This window comes from Rhinoderma darwinii, chromosome 4, assembly GCF_050947455.1.
Source record: "Rhinoderma darwinii isolate aRhiDar2 chromosome 4, aRhiDar2.hap1, whole genome shotgun sequence".
NCBI lineage: Eukaryota > Metazoa > Chordata > Amphibia > Anura > Rhinodermatidae > Rhinoderma > Rhinoderma darwinii.
The window spans coordinates 287429758-287449281 of NC_134690.1; the positions used below are offsets into that span (position 1 = coordinate 287429758).

General features: G+C 41.3%; 1 protein-coding gene across 4 annotated transcripts in view; it reads right to left on the minus strand.

Moving 5' to 3' along the window:
- The window catches only part of SASH1 (SAM and SH3 domain containing 1), a 1215726-nt gene that overhangs the window by 1033661 nt on the left and 162541 nt on the right, over positions 1 to 19524 (minus strand). The window lies entirely within an intron of this gene.

The window sequence follows — 19524 nt, forward strand, 5'->3', positions numbered from 1 at the left end:
GTTACGCTGTTTTCTAAACTCACGACCACATAACCTTTTTCATGGTTGGAATTTATCTCATTCAGCCGCAACACAGAGTGGCTGATCGGTGTTTAGGGGGTGGGACCCGCATCTATCTGACAATTATGACATATCCTTTGGATATGTCATAAATGTCTTTCATGGGAAAACCCCTTTAAATAGTCCTGGAGGGCAACAGGGATTGGTGAGTCACTTTTGAATTTTGTGCGTTCGCGAGCACGAGACCCTCCACCAGCGTTACACAAGAATTACTGTAAATATGCTGATTGACCTTCTGGAGAACACAGGGTGTAGGATTATCAGCACCATTGCTAGGCCATGAATGAAGGCCCTTTTAACTGGGACAATGATCAGGTGAACATCAGCTGATTATATCGGCTGATTATATCTTTCATGCTGCCCTGAAAATCATTGTTGCCGACAGCACATTTTCTTGTGTAAACAGATCGTTCGTCCCTATACAATTTGAATTTGCTTGTGTAAAATGCCGCACCTCTGGGACCTGCACCTATCTCTAGAACGGGTCACCCTAAACCCTGTTCTACCTTTTTCTGCTCCCTCTGCCTCCCCGTTCACTTCCTGACTATATGGTGGGGAGTTACGCTGAGTTACGCTGAATTATACTGTTTCCGTAATTCCTAAAGTAGTGAATGTCAGTTAAGGAAGCAGAGTAGCATGCGAGCTACGCTGTTTCCGTAACTACCATTCAGTTCTATTGGACTTACGGAAACAGCAGAGCTCAGCGAGCTACGCTGTTTCCAAATTCATGGTCGGAATTCACCTGCGTCTGCCGCAACACAGAGAGGCAGAACGGGGTTTAGGAGGCCCCATTCTAATGATAAGTGTGAGTCCCAGAGGTGGAACCCGCTTCTATCTGCCATTTATGACATATCCTGTGGATATTTCATAAATGTCTCTCATGGGAAAACCCCTTTAAGTTTCAGAAGAGCAGTGCAATAGTTTGGTGTTGCTCACAGGGCTTATTTTCAGGTGTATTTTGGAGTGTAAAATGTTCGTATTACACTCCAAAACAAACTTGAAATATGCCTGCAAATAGTTTCTCATTGATTTCAATGGGAAATACACTGTGTTGTTCGCAAAAAAAAACAACACAACAGTGGACTTGCTGGTTTTTTTTTGCACCTCCCCACAAAAAAAAATCAAGATAATCAAGAACTTATATGTACCCCAAAATGGTGTGAATAAAAATACAACTTGTCCCACTAAAAAAAAGCCCTCATACAGCTACATCAATGGAAAGAAATGTTTTATGATTCTAAGGGCTCATACACACGACCATTGTATTCAGTGTTCTATCCCATTTTTTTGCGGATATCATACTGAGCCATTCATTTCTGTGGGGCCATGCAGACATCCGATTTTTTCGCGGATCCGTTTATACGTTCGGCAAAATGATAGAAAATTTCCTATTCTTGTCCGTGTTTGCGGTTCGACTCACTCATTTTAGTGTATGGGTCCACCAAAAAAATGCACAGCACACGGAAGCCACTTGGATCAGTGTTTTTCAGTCTGTAAAACTGCAACGGTCATGTGCATGATGACTTAGAATGCAATGCTAAAAAAAAAAAATGTGCTTGGTCCTTAAAGTGTAACTAAATGTTCGACAAACTTCTGACATGTAGAAAGTCTATGATGCATCGGCTTTCCGGAAAAAACTGAACAGAAACGAAGCAGCTGAGCGCTCACACAAATGCTTTAGCTGCTTCGTTCTAGCGATTGGTGGGGGTCTCAGTGCTCGGACCCCACCAATCAAAACTTCTGACATGTCACTATGACATGTCAGAAGTTTGTCGAACGTTTAGTTACCCTTTAAAGCCCAAAATAGGCCGGTCCTTAAGGGGTTAAATTAAAAGCACTTATTGCATTACAGAGATTTTGGTCTAAACATATAATCAGAATATAAATGAAGACATCAGCTAACATCCGGAAAAAATGTATTATCGTATATTTAAAAAAAGTAAATAGTCAGTACATTTTAATTCTTGACCTGGCTTATAGCCTGACCTCCAAATATTGACACTCATGAAACTAAGGAGGCTCTAAAAGGTCAGATTCTGATTAAATTCACTGAAATGTCACTGATAATTGCAAGTGACTGTCACACACATCATTAAAATATTGCTAGTATTTTGTTTACTCAATAAAAAAATATGTTGAAAAGGTCTACAATGATTCTCATTATGTAATTGAGCAGTGTGTTCAATAGAACGTGGTTTGTAGGCGCAAAACAGTGACATCCAATGGTGCTTCTACAAGAGTGTGATTTTACAGGTAGCTTATCATCAATCGAAAATGTTGCATTAAGATTGTGGTCGCATAAATATAATATTAAAGGAACAGTGAAAACCATAATTTACTAAGAGAAATGTCACCTGTAATCCTTATATGAAATATCACGCAAAGTCGCAACTTGAAACTCCTTGGCCATAATGCAAAATCTGTAAGATGGCCGAGGCCGTATTTGCCACTAGACACTGGGGGTGCAGTGCTTAGGGCATCCAGCAGGGAGGGGCGGCTGCAGGATCTTTTTGGATTGGCCAGCACTGCTCACCATTCCTTAAATGGTGCAGCATCCGCGTGGCAAAGAATTGTGGTGTTTATTAACACATTCCAAATATACAAAAGGCAAAAGCTACGTTTCGACCCCCGCTGTAGTCTTTTTCAAGCATAAAGTGCCAGTGAGCAAAGTGGAAATAGTGTAAACAAATAAAAACTTACTCCAGTGTATGCTGTAGGATGTCAGGGATGCATTCCAGATAACTCATCTGTATCGGCATTCCTAATCAACTGTTGCGCATGCGCATATAAATAAAGAAAAACTAGTTTAGTATTGTAATGAATCGGGGTAGGGAGACGACAGGTGAGCCCTAATCTACCCGCAACTCAGTCCCTGCCTACTTCCACGGCCCGTCCTAAGTGACGGCGTACAACTGGGCGACGGTCCCTACGCTCAGTAAGTGCAAGACAGACAACTCAATTCAAGGGCACACAGAAGCAAAGGGGAAGTAGGGGCAGTTGCCCACGGAACACCGTGAGCAACAGGCAGTGGTGAAGGAGCCGAATCAAACCAGGAGAGTACGTAGTAGCAAAACAGAGCAGGAGAATAGTCAGGCAAGCCAGGGTCAAAAAGTTACAGCGGTCAATCAGGTAAATAGCAGGAATAGCAGAGCCAGGAAACCAGAGAATCACAGGCAAGGAACATGCTGCAAGTGAGGGTATAAATAGACCAAGGGCGGGAGCTAGAACCGTCTGGCCAAGCTGTGATAGGTTCTCCATCTCCTCAGCCTGCAAGCCTGAGTGGTAACAGATCGCGTCACTCTAGCAAACCTTGGAGCTGATGAAGGCTGATTAACCCCGGGCGGCGACACAGAACCTGTGTCAGGCAAACCTTTACAAGTATCAGCTACATCTTTGTGCACGCGTCGGAACCATCTTTAATTCTGGCTGAAACGTCATTCTATAACTGCAGGTGCGTAACAAAAGCTCTCTCAGCGTTTCGATCGGTTGCCAAAAAACCTACACCACCAATGTCTCACCTGCGCGTCACGGACCTAAGAACCTCTAACAACCAATAAGAGATGAGTATCATATATCTCGTTCTCTTTAACCAGTTCAGGACCGGGCTATTTTGCGCCTTCAGGACCAGACACCGTTTAGCCATTTTTAGCACGTGTTAGTTACATTTTTATTCATAAAATGTGAAAATAATAGTAAAAAAATAAGCTTTTTTATGTTTCAGCTATTTATTTTTTTTGGTAATAACATAGTTTTACCCTAAAATAGACCTTTTATTTGTGATCGTCATTGTCTACCGTAAATTTTAATATATTACATGTCTATATTAGGGTAATTGGGTCAGCGCTAGCGTTACAACAATGATTGGCGGGGTGGAACGTTTTTTTTTGGAGTGGGTATTTTATGTGTATTTATTATTTAATTTTTTTTTGCACTTTACGTTACTATTTTTTAATTACTATGGTCTGTCCCTCAAAGGTCAAAAAAGACCTTTGGGGAACTTTATATATATTTTTTTCTTTCCTTTACACCATCTTCTTCCACTGTAACTGGAGCTGCACAGCAGCCCCAGTTACAGGGGAAATCAGCCCTCTCATAGTGACGATTGTCACTAACTGGGCTGTGCTGGGTCTAGTAAGACCCAGCAGCAGTCTGTCAGTAACGGCACCCGGCGATCATGTGACCAGTCACATGAGCACCGGGAGGAATAGAGACAGCGCAGCTGCTGCTGTCTCTATTCCTATACACAGCGTTCATTGAGCGCTGTGTAAAAAGACATTGGAGTAGACAGAAGCAGCGAAAGCTGCTTCTATCTTCTCCTCAGAGTCCCCGGCAGTCACTGACAGCCGGAGACCCGACAGTCAGCTGCCCGATCGCGCGTGCAGCAAGTTAAAACCTGAGCCGTAAAAAGTCTATGGCTCGGGTTTTAAGGACCCTGACCACTGGCCGTAAAAACACAGCCAGCGGTCGGGAACCAGTTAAGCGAATAGTGTATTGATTATATAGCTTCTATAACGTACTCCCTTTTAGAGAGGCAATATCTCCAGAGTATATGTTTTTATATTTTGCGGGATGGGGAGGAAATATATTAAACTCCTCCGTTATAAAGACCATACTATATAGTATAAAATATCATATTGTATAGGGGGAACCATCTATTGGTTAATACCGCAGAACGATGATCAAAGACCATCATTTAGTGGACTGCGCAATAACCCCCATAATAGAATGTAACCCATATATTATAAGTCTCAATGTTTTTTTATAACCGCAATTTAGTAAATACATACCCCTTATATCATACATTGGCAAGATTAAAAAATACCAATAGTCTGGTCAGCATAACAAGGGAACATTTATTTTTTTATTTGTTATATCCCATTCAAGAGTACCATATCGTTCAACAAAATTGAAACATATCATATGATAATAATAATAATAATAATACAATTTCTTCCTAAAATACAGAATAAAGAATGTCCCTCTTTTCTAATCTAGATGCCGAGAGCACTTTTGTTACGCACGAGCAGTTATACAATGGTGTTTTAGCCAGAATTAAAGATGGCTCCGACACGTGCGCAAAGGTGTAGCTGATACTACACTCCTTTTTCTTCACTTATATGTGCATGCGCAATTGCTAATTATGAACGCCGATACAGATGAGTTATCTGAAATGAACCCTGACATCCTACAGCATACACTGGAGTAAGTTTTTATTTGTTTACACTAGATTCACATGAGATGGATCTAATTATATTATATACACGTGTTTAACCCCTTCCCTCTTTGGCCGCTTTTGACCTTCCTGACAGAGCCTCATTTTTCAAATCTGACATGTTTCACTTTATATGGTAATAACTCCGGAATGCTTTTACCTATCCAAGTGATTCTGAGACTGTTTTCTCGTGACACATTGGACTTTATGTTACTGGCAAAATTTGCCCGATACATTCAGTATTTAATTGTGAAAAACACCAAAATTTAGCGAAAAATTGCAAAAATTTGCATTTTTCTCAATTTAAATGTATCTGCTTGTAAGACAGGCAGTTATACCACACAAAAATGTTGCTAACTAACATCCCCCATATGTCTACTTTAGATTGGCATCGTTTTTTGAACATCATTTTATTTTTCTAGGACGTTACAAGGCTTAGAACTTTAGCAGCAATTTCTCACATTTTCAAGAAAATTTCAAAATGCTATTTTTACAGGGGCCAGTTCAGTTGTGAAGTGGGTTTGAGGTCCTTAGATATTAGAAACCCCCAATAAGTCACCCCATTTTAAAAAATGCACCCCTCAAAGTATTCAAAACAGCATTTAGAAAGTTTCTTAACCCTTTAGACATTGCGCAGGAATTAAGGCAAAGTAGAGGTGAAATTTACAAAGTTCATTATTTTTTTCCAGAAATTCATTTTGAATCCATTTTTTTTGTACCACAGAAGGTTTTACCAGAGAAATGCAACTCAATATTTATTGCCCAGGTTCTGCAGTTTTAGGAAATATCCCACATGTGGCTCTAGTGTGCTACTGGACTGAAGCATCGGCCTCAGAAGCAAAGGAGCACCTGGTGGAGTACAGTGAGCAGTTTGACCCCACAGGTGTTTTACAGAACTTATTGGAAGTAGGCCGTAAAAATGAAAATCTACATTTTTTGAAATAAAATGTAGGTTTAGGTTTTTTTTTTCATTTCCACAAGGACTGAAGGAGAAAAAGCACCATAAAATTAGTAAAGCAACTTCTCCCGAGTAAAACAATACCCCACATGTGGTCATAAACGGCTGTTTGGACACACGGTAGGGCTCAGAATGGAACTAGCACCATTTGGATTTTGGATAGTGTCTGGGCGCCATGTCACATTTGCTGAGCCCCTGTAGTACTAGTACAGTGGAAACACCCCAAAATTGACTCCATTTGGGAAACTGCACCCCCTCAGGAATCATCTAGGGGTATAGTGAAAATTTTGATCCCAAAGGTTTTTTGCTGAATTAATTAGAATTAAGCCATGAAAATGAAAAATAATTTTTTTTTCCAACAAGATGTCGTTTTAGATCAACATTTTTCATTTTTACAAGGAATAGAGAAGAAAAAGCACCCCAAAATTTGTAAAGTAATTTCTCCCGAGTACGGTAACACCCCATATGTGGTTATAATCGGCTGTTTAAATATATGGGAGCATTGAGAAGAAAAGGAGCAGTATTTATCTTTTGGAGCGTAGACTTTGCTGGAATGGTTTGCGGACGCCATGTTGCATTTGCAAAACCCCTGATGTACCAAACAAAAGTGACCCCGTTTTAGAAACTACACCCCTAAAGGCATTTATCAAGGGATGTAGTGAGAATTTAGACTCCACAGGTGTTTTTCAGAAATGAATACGCAGTGGATGGTGCAAAGTGAAAATTGCAATTTTTCCACTGATCTGCCCATTCACCACACAAGATGTTGTGCCCCTGGAGAATCTTACCCCATAAATTGTTAAGCGGGTTCTCCCGGGTATGGTAATGCCTTACTTGTGGCCATAAATTGCTGTTTGGGCACACTGTAGGGCTAAGAAGGGAAAGACCGCCATTTTGAGCATGGATTTTGCTTGGTAATTTTGTTTGAGTTTTGCTGGTATTCAGTTTATAATGTGGTGGCATATGTAATCTGTGCGGAGAACATCAGGGTATATGTAATCTGTGCGGAGTACATCAGGGTATATGTAATGTGTGAGGAGTACATCAGGGTATATGTAATCTGTGCGGAGTACATCAGGGTATATGTAATCTGTGCGGAGTACATCAGGGTATATGTAATCTGTGCGGAGTACATCAGGGTATATGTAATCTGTGCGGAGTACATCAGGGTATATGTAATGTGTGAAGAGTACATCAGGGTATATGTAATCTGTGTGGAGTACATCAGGGTATATGTAATATGTGAGGAGTACATCAGGGTATATGTAATATGTGTGGAGTACATCAGGGTATATGTAATCTGTGCGGAGTACATCAGGGTACATGTAAGCTGTGCGGAGTACATCAGGGTATATGTAAACTGTGAGGAGTACATCAGGGTATATGTAATCTGTGCGGAGTACATCAGGGTATATGTAATGTGTGAGGAGTACATCAGGGTATATGTAATCTGTGCGGAGTACATCAGGGTATATGTAATCTGTGCGGAGTACATCAGGGTATAATAAGAGGGTATAATAATGGGGTAAATAATACAATTCTCCATAGATGTGGGTTACGCTGTGAAGCGATCCGTTATGCACAGGCCGGTGTCGCACTGATAAACAGTTTTCTTTCTTATCCCCCTTTTGTAACGCTCTGCACCTTTTGGGGACTTTTTCTCCTTCGTAGTTTGGGAAATATTGCTGGGAAAGTTTTGCGCTGGTATAATACGGGCGCCCTTGCTTCCAGCGGATGTGCGATGTCCCTTCCCATTCCTAGTTCCTAAATACTAGGGCCCTGAAACTGCAGGAATGTTCCCCTCCGGCCTGCGCATTGAGATGTTTTTCATCACTGCATTACTAGTGCCGTAACTTTTTTGTTTTTCAGTTGATTGAGCGGTGTGTGGGCTTGTTTTTTGCGAGACGGGCTGTAGATTTTATTGGTACCATTTTAGAACACATACGACTTTTTGATCACTTTTTATTTCATTTTTTGGTAAAGGAAATTACCAAAAACAAGCAATTCTGGAATCGTTTTTTATTGTTTTTTTTATCGGCATCCACAGTGCGCCCTAAATTACATGTTAGCTTTATTCTGCGGGTCGATACGATTACGGCGATACCAAATTTATATAGTTTTTTTTATGTATTGCGGCTTTTGCACAACAAAATCACTTTATTTATAAAATCATTTGTTTTCTGTGTCGCCATATTCTAAGACACATAACGTTATTATTTTTGCGTGCACAAAGCGGTGTCAGGGATTATTTTTTGCGGGACGGATTGTCGTTTTTATTAGTACTATTTTGGAGTAAATGTGACTTTTTGATCACTTTTTATAGCATTTTTTGGAAGGAGATGTGACCTAAAAACAAAGATTCTGGCGTTGTTTTTCATGGTTTTTTTTTACGGCGTTCACCGTGCGGGATAAATTACATAATAGTTTTGTAGTTTGGGTCGTTACGGACGCGGCGATACCAATTATGTATAGTTTTTTTCATTTTTACGGTTTTTCCCATAATAAAAGACTTACTATGGGAAAAAAGTCAGTTTAGCTTTATTTTTATTTGAAATGTGTGTGTTTTTATTGTTTTACCACATTTTTATTAACTTTTTTTTACTTTTCTGACTTGTCCCACTAGGGGACATGAGGGCCTGATGCCCCGATCGCTACTCTAATACACTGCACTACATACGTAGTGCAGTGTATTAGCGCTGTCAGTTATTCACTGACAGCAAGCCTATGAGGACACGCCGAAGGCGGGTCCTCATCGGCTCCCGTACAAGGCAGACTCGGACGCCATTTTCTGGTGTCCGATTGCCACAGCAACCCAGCGATTGCATCACTGGGTTGCCGATTGAGCGCAGCATCTGAGGGGTTAATCTGCCGGATCGGAGAGTAGCTCCGGTCCTGGCAGTTACAGGAGGGTGCCAGCTGTATAATACAGCTGTCACCCCGTGGTGATGGTGCCGGCTCTGCTTCTGAGCCCGCACAATCACTGCGCCGTACATGTTCGGCGCTTTGCGGGAAGCACCTGCGCGTCACGGACCTAAGAACCTCTAACAACCAATAAGAGATGAGTATCATATATCTCGTTCTCTTTAACCAGTTCAGGACCGGGCTATTTTGCGCCTTCAGGACCAGACACCGTTTAGCCATTTTTAGCACGTGTTAGTTACATTTTTATTCATAAAATGTGAAAATAATAGTAAAAAAATAAGCTTTTTTATGTTTCAGCTATTTATTTTTTTTGGTAATAACATAGTTTTACCCTAAAATAGACCTTTTATTTGTGATCGTCATTGTCTACCGTAAATTTTAATATATTACATGTCTATATTAGGGTAATTGGGTCAGCGCTAGCGTTACAACAATGATTGGCGGGGTGGAACGTTTTTTTTTGGAGTGGGTATTTTATGTGTATTTATTATTTAATTTTTTTTTGCACTTTACGTTACTATTTTTTAATTACTATGGTCTGTCCCTCAAAGGTCAAAAAAGACCTTTGGGGAACTTTATATATATTTTTTTCTTTCCTTTACACCATCTTCTTCCACTGTAACTGGAGCTGCACAGCAGCCCCAGTTACAGGGGAAATCAGCCCTCTCATAGTGACGATTGTCACTAACTGGGCTGTGCTGGGTCTAGTAAGACCCAGCAGCAGTCTGTCAGTAACGGCACCCGGCGATCATGTGACCAGTCACATGAGCACCGGGAGGAATAGAGACAGCGCAGCTGCTGCTGTCTCTATTCCTATACACAGCGTTCATTGAGCGCTGTGTAAAAAGACATTGGAGTAGACAGAAGCAGCGAAAGCTGCTTCTATCTTCTCCTCAGAGTCCCCGGCAGTCACTGACAGCCGGAGACCCGACAGTCAGCTGCCCGATCGCGCGGGCAGCAAGTTAAAACCTGAGCCGTAAAAAGTCTATGGCTCGGGTTTTAAGGACCCTGACCACTGGCCGTAAAAACACAGCCAGCGGTCGGGAACCAGTTAAGCGAATAGTGTATTGATTATATAGCTTCTATAACGTACTCCCTTTTAGAGAGGCAATATCTCCAGAGTATATGTTTTTATATTTTGCGGGATGGGGAGGAAATATATTAAACTCCTCCGTTATAAAGACCATACTATATAGTATAAAATATCATATTGTATAGGGGGAACCATCTATTGGTTAATACCGCAGAACGATGATCAAAGACCATCATTTAGTGGACTGCGCAATAACCCCCATAATAGAATGTAACCCATATATTATAAGTCTCAATGTTTTTTTATAACCGCAATTTAGTAAATACATACCCCTTATATCATACATTGGCAAGATTAAAAAATACCAATAGTCTGGTCAGCATAACAAGGGAACATTTATTTTTTTATTTGTTATATCCCATTCAAGAGTACCATATCGTTCAACAAAATTGAAACATATCATATGATAATAATAATAATAATAATACAATTTCTTCCTAAAATACAGAATAAAGAATGTCCCTCTTTTCTAATCTAGATGCCGAGAGCACTTTTGTTACGCACGAGCAGTTATACAATGGTGTTTTAGCCAGAATTAAAGATGGCTCCGACACGTGCGCAAAGGTGTAGCTGATACTACACTCCTTTTTCTTCACTTATATGTGCATGCGCAATTGCTAATTATGAACGCCGATACAGATGAGTTATCTGAAATGAACCCTGACATCCTACAGCATACACTGGAGTAAGTTTTTATTTGTTTACACTAGATTCACATGAGATGGATCTAATTATATTATATACACGTGTTTAACCCCTTCCCTCTTTGGCCGCTTTTGACCTTCCTGACAGAGCCTCATTTTTCAAATCTGACATGTTTCACTTTATATGGTAATAACTCCGGAATGCTTTTACCTATCCAAGTGATTCTGAGACTGTTTTCTCGTGACACATTGGACTTTATGTTACTGGCAAAATTTGCCCGATACATTCAGTATTTAATTGTGAAAAACACCAAAATTTAGCGAAAAATTGCAAAAATTTGCATTTTTCTCAATTTAAATGTATCTGCTTGTAAGACAGGCAGTTATACCACACAAAAATGTTGCTAACTAACATCCCCCATATGTCTACTTTAGATTGGCATCGTTTTTTGAACATCATTTTATTTTTCTAGGACGTTACAAGGCTTAGAACTTTAGCAGCAATTTCTCACATTTTCAAGAAAATTTCAAAATGCTATTTTTACAGGGGCCAGTTCAGTTGTGAAGTGGGTTTGAGGTCCTTAGATATTAGAAACCCCCAATAAGTCACCCCATTTTAAAAAATGCACCCCTCAAAGTATTCAAAACAGCATTTAGAAAGTTTCTTAACCCTTTAGACATTGCGCAGGAATTAAGGCAAAGTAGAGGTGAAATTTACAAAGTTCATTATTTTTTTCCAGAAATTCATTTTGAATCCATTTTTTTTGTACCACAGAAGGTTTTACCAGAGAAATGCAACTCAATATTTATTGCCCAGGTTCTGCAGTTTTAGGAAATATCCCACATGTGGCTCTAGTGTGCTACTGGACTGAAGCATCGGCCTCAGAAGCAAAGGAGCACCTGGTGGAGTACAGTGAGCAGTTTGACCCCACAGGTGTTTTACAGAACTTATTGGAAGTAGGCCGTAAAAATGAAAATCTACATTTTTTGAAATAAAATGTAGGTTTAGGTTTTTTTTTTCATTTCCACAAGGACTGAAGGAGAAAAAGCACCATAAAATTAGTAAAGCAACTTCTCCCGAGTAAAACAATACCCCACATGTGGTCATAAACGGCTGTTTGGACACACGGTAGGGCTCAGAATGGAACTAGCACCATTTGGATTTTGGATAGTGTCTGGGCGCCATGTCACATTTGCTGAGCCCCTGTAGTACTAGTACAGTGGAAACACCCCAAAATTGACTCCATTTGGGAAACTGCACCCCCTCAGGAATCATCTAGGGGTATAGTGAAAATTTTGATCCCAAAGGTTTTTTGCTGAATTAATTAGAATTAAGCCATGAAAATGAAAAATAATTTTTTTTTCCAACAAGATGTCGTTTTAGATCAACATTTTTCATTTTTACAAGGAATAGAGAAGAAAAAGCACCCCAAAATTTGTAAAGTAATTTCTCCCGAGTACGGTAACACCCCATATGTGGTTATAATCGGCTGTTTAAATATATGGGAGCATTGAGAAGAAAAGGAGCAGTATTTATCTTTTGGAGCGTAGACTTTGCTGGAATGGTTTGCGGACGCCATGTTGCATTTGCAAAACCCCTGATGTACCAAACAAAAGTGACCCCGTTTTAGAAACTACACCCCTAAAGGCATTTATCAAGGGATGTAGTGAGAATTTAGACTCCACAGGTGTTTTTCAGAAATGAATACGCAGTGGATGGTGCAAAGTGAAAATTGCAATTTTTCCACTGATCTGCCCATTCACCACACAAGATGTTGTGCCCCTGGAGAATCTTACCCCATAAATTGTTAAGCGGGTTCTCCCGGGTATGGTAATGCCTTACTTGTGGCCATAAATTGCTGTTTGGGCACACTGTAGGGCTAAGAAGGGAAAGACCGCCATTTTGAGCATGGATTTTGCTTGGTAATTTTGTTTGAGTTTTGCTGGTATTCAGTTTATAATGTGGTGGCATATGTAATCTGTGCGGAGAACATCAGGGTATATGTAATCTGTGCGGAGTACATCAGGGTATATGTAATGTGTGAGGAGTACATCAGGGTATATGTAATCTGTGCGGAGTACATCAGGGTATATGTAATCTGTGCGGAGTACATCAGGGTATATGTAATCTGTGCGGAGTACATCAGGGTATATGTAATCTGTGCGGAGTACATCAGGGTATATGTAATGTGTGAAGAGTACATCAGGGTATATGTAATCTGTGTGGAGTACATCAGGGTATATGTAATATGTGAGGAGTACATCAGGGTATATGTAATATGTGTGGAGTACATCAGGGTATATGTAATCTGTGCGGAGTACATCAGGGTACATGTAAGCTGTGCGGAGTACATCAGGGTATATGTAAACTGTGAGGAGTACATCAGGGTATATGTAATCTGTGCGGAGTACATCAGGGTATATGTAATGTGTGAGGAGTACATCAGGGTATATGTAATCTGTGCGGAGTACATCAGGGTATATGTAATCTGTGCGGAGTACATCAGGGTATAATAAGAGGGTATAATAATGGGGTAAATAATACAATTCTCCATAGATGTGGGTTACGCTGTGAAGCGATCCGTTATGCACAGGCCGGTGTCGCACTGATAAACAGTTTTCTTTCTTATCCCCCTTTTGTAACGCTCTGCACCTTTTGGGGACTTTTTCTCCTTCGTAGTTTGGGAAATATTGCTGGGAAAGTTTTGCGCTGGTATAATACGGGCGCCCTTGCTTCCAGCGGATGTGCGATGTCCCTTCCCATTCCTAGTTCCTAAATACTAGGGCCCTGAAACTGCAGGAATGTTCCCCTCCGGCCTGCGCATTGAGATGTTTTTCATCACTGCATTACTAGTGCCGTAACTTTTTTGTTTTTCAGTTGATTGAGCGGTGTGTGGGCTTGTTTTTTGCGAGACGGGCTGTAGATTTTATTGGTACCATTTTAGAACACATACGACTTTTTGATCACTTTTTATTTCATTTTTTGGTAAAGGAAATTACCAAAAACAAGCAATTCTGGAATCGTTTTTTATTGTTTTTTTTATCGGCATCCACAGTGCGCCCTAAATTACATGTTAGCTTTATTCTGCGGGTCGATACGATTACGGCGATACCAAATTTATATAGTTTTTTTTATGTATTGCGGCTTTTGCACAACAAAATCACTTTATTTATAAAATCATTTGTTTTCTGTGTCGCCATATTCTAAGACACATAACGTTATTATTTTTGCGTGCACAAAGCGGTGTCAGGGATTATTTTTTGCGGGACGGATTGTCGTTTTTATTAGTACTATTTTGGAGTAAATGTGACTTTTTGATCACTTTTTATAGCATTTTTTGGAAGGAGATGTGACCTAAAAACAAAGATTCTGGCGTTGTTTTTCATGTTTTTTTTTTACGGCGTTCACCGTGCGGGATAAATTACATAATAGTTTTGTAGTTTGGGTCGTTACGGACGCGGCGATACCAATTATGTATAGTTTTTTTCATTTTTACGGTTTTTCCCATAATAAAAGACTTACTATGGGAAAAAAGTCAGTTTAGCTTTATTTTTATTTGAAATGTGTGTGTTTTTATTGTTTTACCACATTTTTATTAACTTTTTTTTACTTTTCTGACTTGTCCCACTAGGGGACATGAGGGCCTGATGCCCCGATCGCTACTCTAATACACTGCACTACATACGTAGTGCAGTGTATTAGCGCTGTCAGTTATTCACTGACAGCAAGCCTATGAGGACACGCCGAAGGCGGGTCCTCATCGGCTCCCGTACAAGGCAGACTCGGACGCCATTTTCTGGTGTCCGATTGCCACAGCAACCCAGCGATTGCATCACTGGGTTGCCGATTGAGCGCAGCATCTGAGGGGTTAATCTGCCGGATCGGAGAGTAGCTCCGGTCCTGGCAGTTACAGGAGGGTGCCAGCTGTATAATACAGCTGTCACCCCGTGGTGATGGTGCCGGCTCTGCTTCTGAGCCCGCACAATCACTGCGCCGTACATGTTCGGCGCTTTGCGGGAAGCACCTCCCGACAGCGCCGTACATGTACGGCGCATGTCGGGAAGGGGTTAAGGGCTTATTCAGACGAACGTATAATACGTCTGTGCTACGCGCGTGATGCCCCATAGAGTAATATAGGTGCGTACGACACGCGTGAAAAGCACGCGCGTCGCACGCGCGTATATTACGCTCGTGTAAATGAGGCCTTACTGTGTTTTGTTTTTTCACAGTTCGGTTTACAGCTTTTTATTTTCAATCAATTGATAAATGAGGATTGTGTGGGGGGTTTATTTTAATAAAATATTTTTTCTGTGTGACTGTTTTTTTTAACTTTAATACTACCGCCTTAGTAACGGTGGCTGTCTGATAGACAGCGTCCATTACTAAGGCGGGGCTTAGTGTTAGCCGGTGAAGAGGCTAACACTAACCCCCCCATTATTACCTCTGTACCCACCGCCACCAGAGGTGACAGGAAGAGCCAGGTACGATTCAGTACCCGGTCATCTGAAGTGGAGGTCGGGCACTGGGGCAGCCCCAAGCTGGTAGTACTAGGCTGGGAAAGCCCAAAAACAATGAGCCTTCCCACCCTGGTAATGCTAGGCTGCTGCAGCTTTATTGTATCTGGCTGGTTATGAAAAATGGGGGGATCCCACGTCATTTTTTTAAAAATAAATAATTGAAAAAAACATGGGGTCCTCCCATTTTTCATAACCAGCTAGATACAATAAAGCAGCTGCGGCTTAGCATTACCAGGGTGGGAAGAGCCACTGTTTTTGGGCTCTCCCAGCCTAATAATACCAGTCTACGGCCGCCATAGTACCCGACCATCACTTCAGATGGTCTGGTACTGGACTATACCCAACTCTTTCTGGCACCACTGGTGGCGGTGGGCATCGGAGTAATAATGGAGGTGTTAGTGTTAGCCTTTTCCCGCCTTAGTAATGGACGCTGTCTATCAGCAGTAGTAATGACGTTTAAAAAAAAGACCAACACAGAAAAAATATTTAATGTAAATAAAAGCACCCCACACAACCCTTGTTAACCATTTTATTGAAAATAAAAACGCCATCATCAAAGTAGTCCTCAAATCCGACATAGTCCAACGACCGAACCTGTTGACCTGATCAATAATAGTGAAAATGGGCCCCAGTGTTCATGTGGGGGCAGGGGAGGGGATGTTAATGGGGCAGCACTGAGCATATATTTTAGGGTATGTCCACACATAGCTTAACCCCTTCCCGCCGCAGCCCTGTCAGATTTTCATTTTTGTTTTTTCCTCCCCACCTTCCAAAAGCCATAACTTTATTTTTCCGTCGATATAGTACTATGAGGGCTTGATTTTTGCGGGACGAGTTGTAGTTTTTCGTAGCACAATTTATTTTGCCATATAATGTACTAGGAAACGGTTGAGAAGTATACAAAAATAGAGCATTTCAATATTTATCTGCTGAGCTTTCTGACAAGAATTATATGAACATCAAAAGGATAAAGGATTTAGCGTTGGTTCTTTTAATACTAGAGCGTCTCAGTACAGAGGTGCTAGTAGGAGAACAGGCAGGGTTCAGGGCAAGAGATATCACTCTGCTGATCCAAGGATGTGCCTGCTGGTATTTTTGGGATATGAACAAAGGAACGGGGAGTGGGAAAAGTAGTGTGTTACATCAATGTTAAAAATAAAAAATACTTTATTGAATAATTATTAAAAACAATGTTAGATGAAAAAATTTTTTGACGTTGTGCCAAAGTCCCCTAGATTGGCACACTGAGACAATATTATGTCTAAATTAATTGCTTCGTTTTATTAAAGATATATGTGTCTAGCCTCCCCCTGTGTATGTGCGAGGAGGCTCTGCAATAGTCCCTGATCCAGAGATTAAAGTGTTAATTATTAGCAAATGGCTGTCCCCCTCAGTATCAATGACGAGACAGTCAACCTGCATATGACACTAAAGGTTCCTCCAACGGGCTGTAATTAAAGCCCTGCGGTGGAGAAATCCCTGCATCAATACAACCATATGGGTTGTATGTGCATGTGTCCCATGCAAGTAGACACGGCACAGCAGAGTTGAGACTGTTGCGTGCTAGCTAGTCCTCTATGTATAAGCTTGACATAGCAGAGCTGTAACTGCTCCGTGAGGACAACTCTGCAGGAGGAGTAACTGATCAGATAGTGTGCTCACACAGTGATCTCCAGTCCCACGTAACCATTAGTATTCTGCCTGTCAGGCAGTTGTATCACTAAATCGAGGTGTGTTTACTTTGTGCAGATAAGGCTGCCGAGGTCAGTCACATACACATGGGAAGGGTTGAGAGAAGGTGAGCCGCGATCAGCTGTTTGAGTGTATTCACAGCTCAAACATAGCTCGGCATAGCAGAGTTGTAACTGCTACGTGAGGGCAATTCTACAGGAAAGAGTGTGTTCTCTTTGTGCAGACTATGCTGCCAGAGTCAGTCACATACACATGAGAAGGGTAGAGAGTAAGTGAGCCGCGATCAACTGTTTGAGTGTATTCACAGCTCAAACATAGCTCGGCATAGCAGAGCTGTAACTTGCTATATGAGAACAACTACAGGGAGGAATAACTGATCAGCCACATTGACGGGCAGGCGGCCACACAGGTAGTGTGCCTCAGCAGTGATCTCCAATCCCACGTAACTGGTATTTTTGGGAGAACATGGACAGAAAGGGCTGCTGCAGCCCAACCTGTAATGCCCACAGTGCAGCATCTGTGCACTATTAGTATTATATATAGTATTATTTATTATATATAGTATGATGTGTGTATACAGTGGGACGGTCTGTCATGTGGAAATCCTGCATACACGCCCCAGCGTGAGTGGCTGCTCATCAGTATTTTCCACCTATCCAACCTCCCCCAAATACAGTAACACTGGGGCAAATTTACTAATACTGTCTAAGGCTATGTTCACACAGAGGTTTTTGACAAGTTTTTTGACGCGGAAACAGCGCCAAAAAACTCGTCAAAAACGGCCCGAAAATGCCTCCCATTGATTTCAATGGGAGGCGGAGGCGTCTTTTTCCAGCGAGCGGTAAAACCGCCTCGCGGGAAAAAGAGGCGACATGCACTATCTTCGGGAGTTTACGCCTCTGACCTCCTATTGACTTTAATGGGAGGCAGAGAAAGCATATTTCACTGCGTTTTATGCCCTCGGGCTAAAAATGCTGCGAAAAATGCAGCGAAAATCGGCGTGCAGGGAGAAGAAAATCTGCCTAAAACTTCTAAACGGAATTTTGAGGCAGAAATTCCGCCTGCAAAAAACTCAGTGTGAACATAGCCTAAGTTTTAGACTGCAAACTTAGACAAGGCAGTCAGAAAATGCACCAAAGTAATTACAGTAATGCATGCTGTATGATAAATTGGGCCATCTAGTTAGACATGCAAGACACATTTCTCTTCCTTATACCACCTATTAGTTCCTTATACCACCATTTTTGGAGCACTGGGTTGCATTTTTAAGCAAGCCTTTTCCACTAGATCACTCCTCTTTTCCACTAAGCTTCGCCATGTGTTGAGCTCATGGAAAAAGTATCTAAAACCATTAATTAATGTGGTGCAGAACATGTGCGCCAGAATTCTGGTGCATTTTGAATAGTAAATCTGCGCCATTGTGCCTTTTCTGCATTGTGCAGGAACTGGTATCAGGAAGTACGACCTTTTTCAGTGATATGAAGTAATTTTGATCCAATTTTCTGTGATTTGTTTGCAATTTAGTGTAGGGACTCAAGACAATGAAGACCCTTGATGCGGATTGCGATCTTGTGATTTTTTTCCAAAATAACATCCAATACCTCATGTTTATTATTTTTGCAGGATGCAGTCTGGTATTGTAATGTTTGTAGAGAATGGGGTGTCAGTAGTTTGTATGGTATAGTTAGAAAGTGAAGCGTCACCCCACTGATCTGATATTATTGGCGTAACCAATAGGCTGTTAACCAGCATGGTGCACTACACGTAAATGTGTGACTGACACCTAATAGACGCTTTGTCTGTGTGCAATGTTAATGCTATACAGCCACCCCTTCCTGAATGATAGGTATGAGAGTCAATTTTCATCAGTATTTTGCCCCTGTTTTTGCTGCTGTCATGACCCGAACGCACTAGGAGACTATAATGTGTTTCATGCATTTCTCTGACAATTCACAAATCCCCCCAAGAAGTGACCCAGGCTGTGATCGCCTCAACACTTTGAGACCCCTTAGCTCCCTCCTACCTGAATCAATTATAAACTTATACACCGCAGGCCAAAAAATAGCGGTTGATGAGTCCCTTACGTCCTTCAAGGGCCGTCTATCATTTCGCCAATACATCCCCTCCAAAAGAGCCCGATACGGTGTGAAGCTTTATATGGTGTGCGAGAGCACAATGGGTAACACATGTGGCTTTTTCATTTATGAGGGCAGGGACTGCCACCTTAATCCCCCAAGATGCCCAGAGGATATTGGCATTAGTGGGAAAATCATCTGGGAACTTATGGTGCCATTCCTACAGAAAGGGTACCATGTGTACACCGACAATTACTACACCAGTGTCCCCCTGTATAAGTCCCTCCATGTTGCCAATACAGGGGCCTGTGGGACGGTGCTTAAAAAATATAGCTGGCTTCCCTCAACAA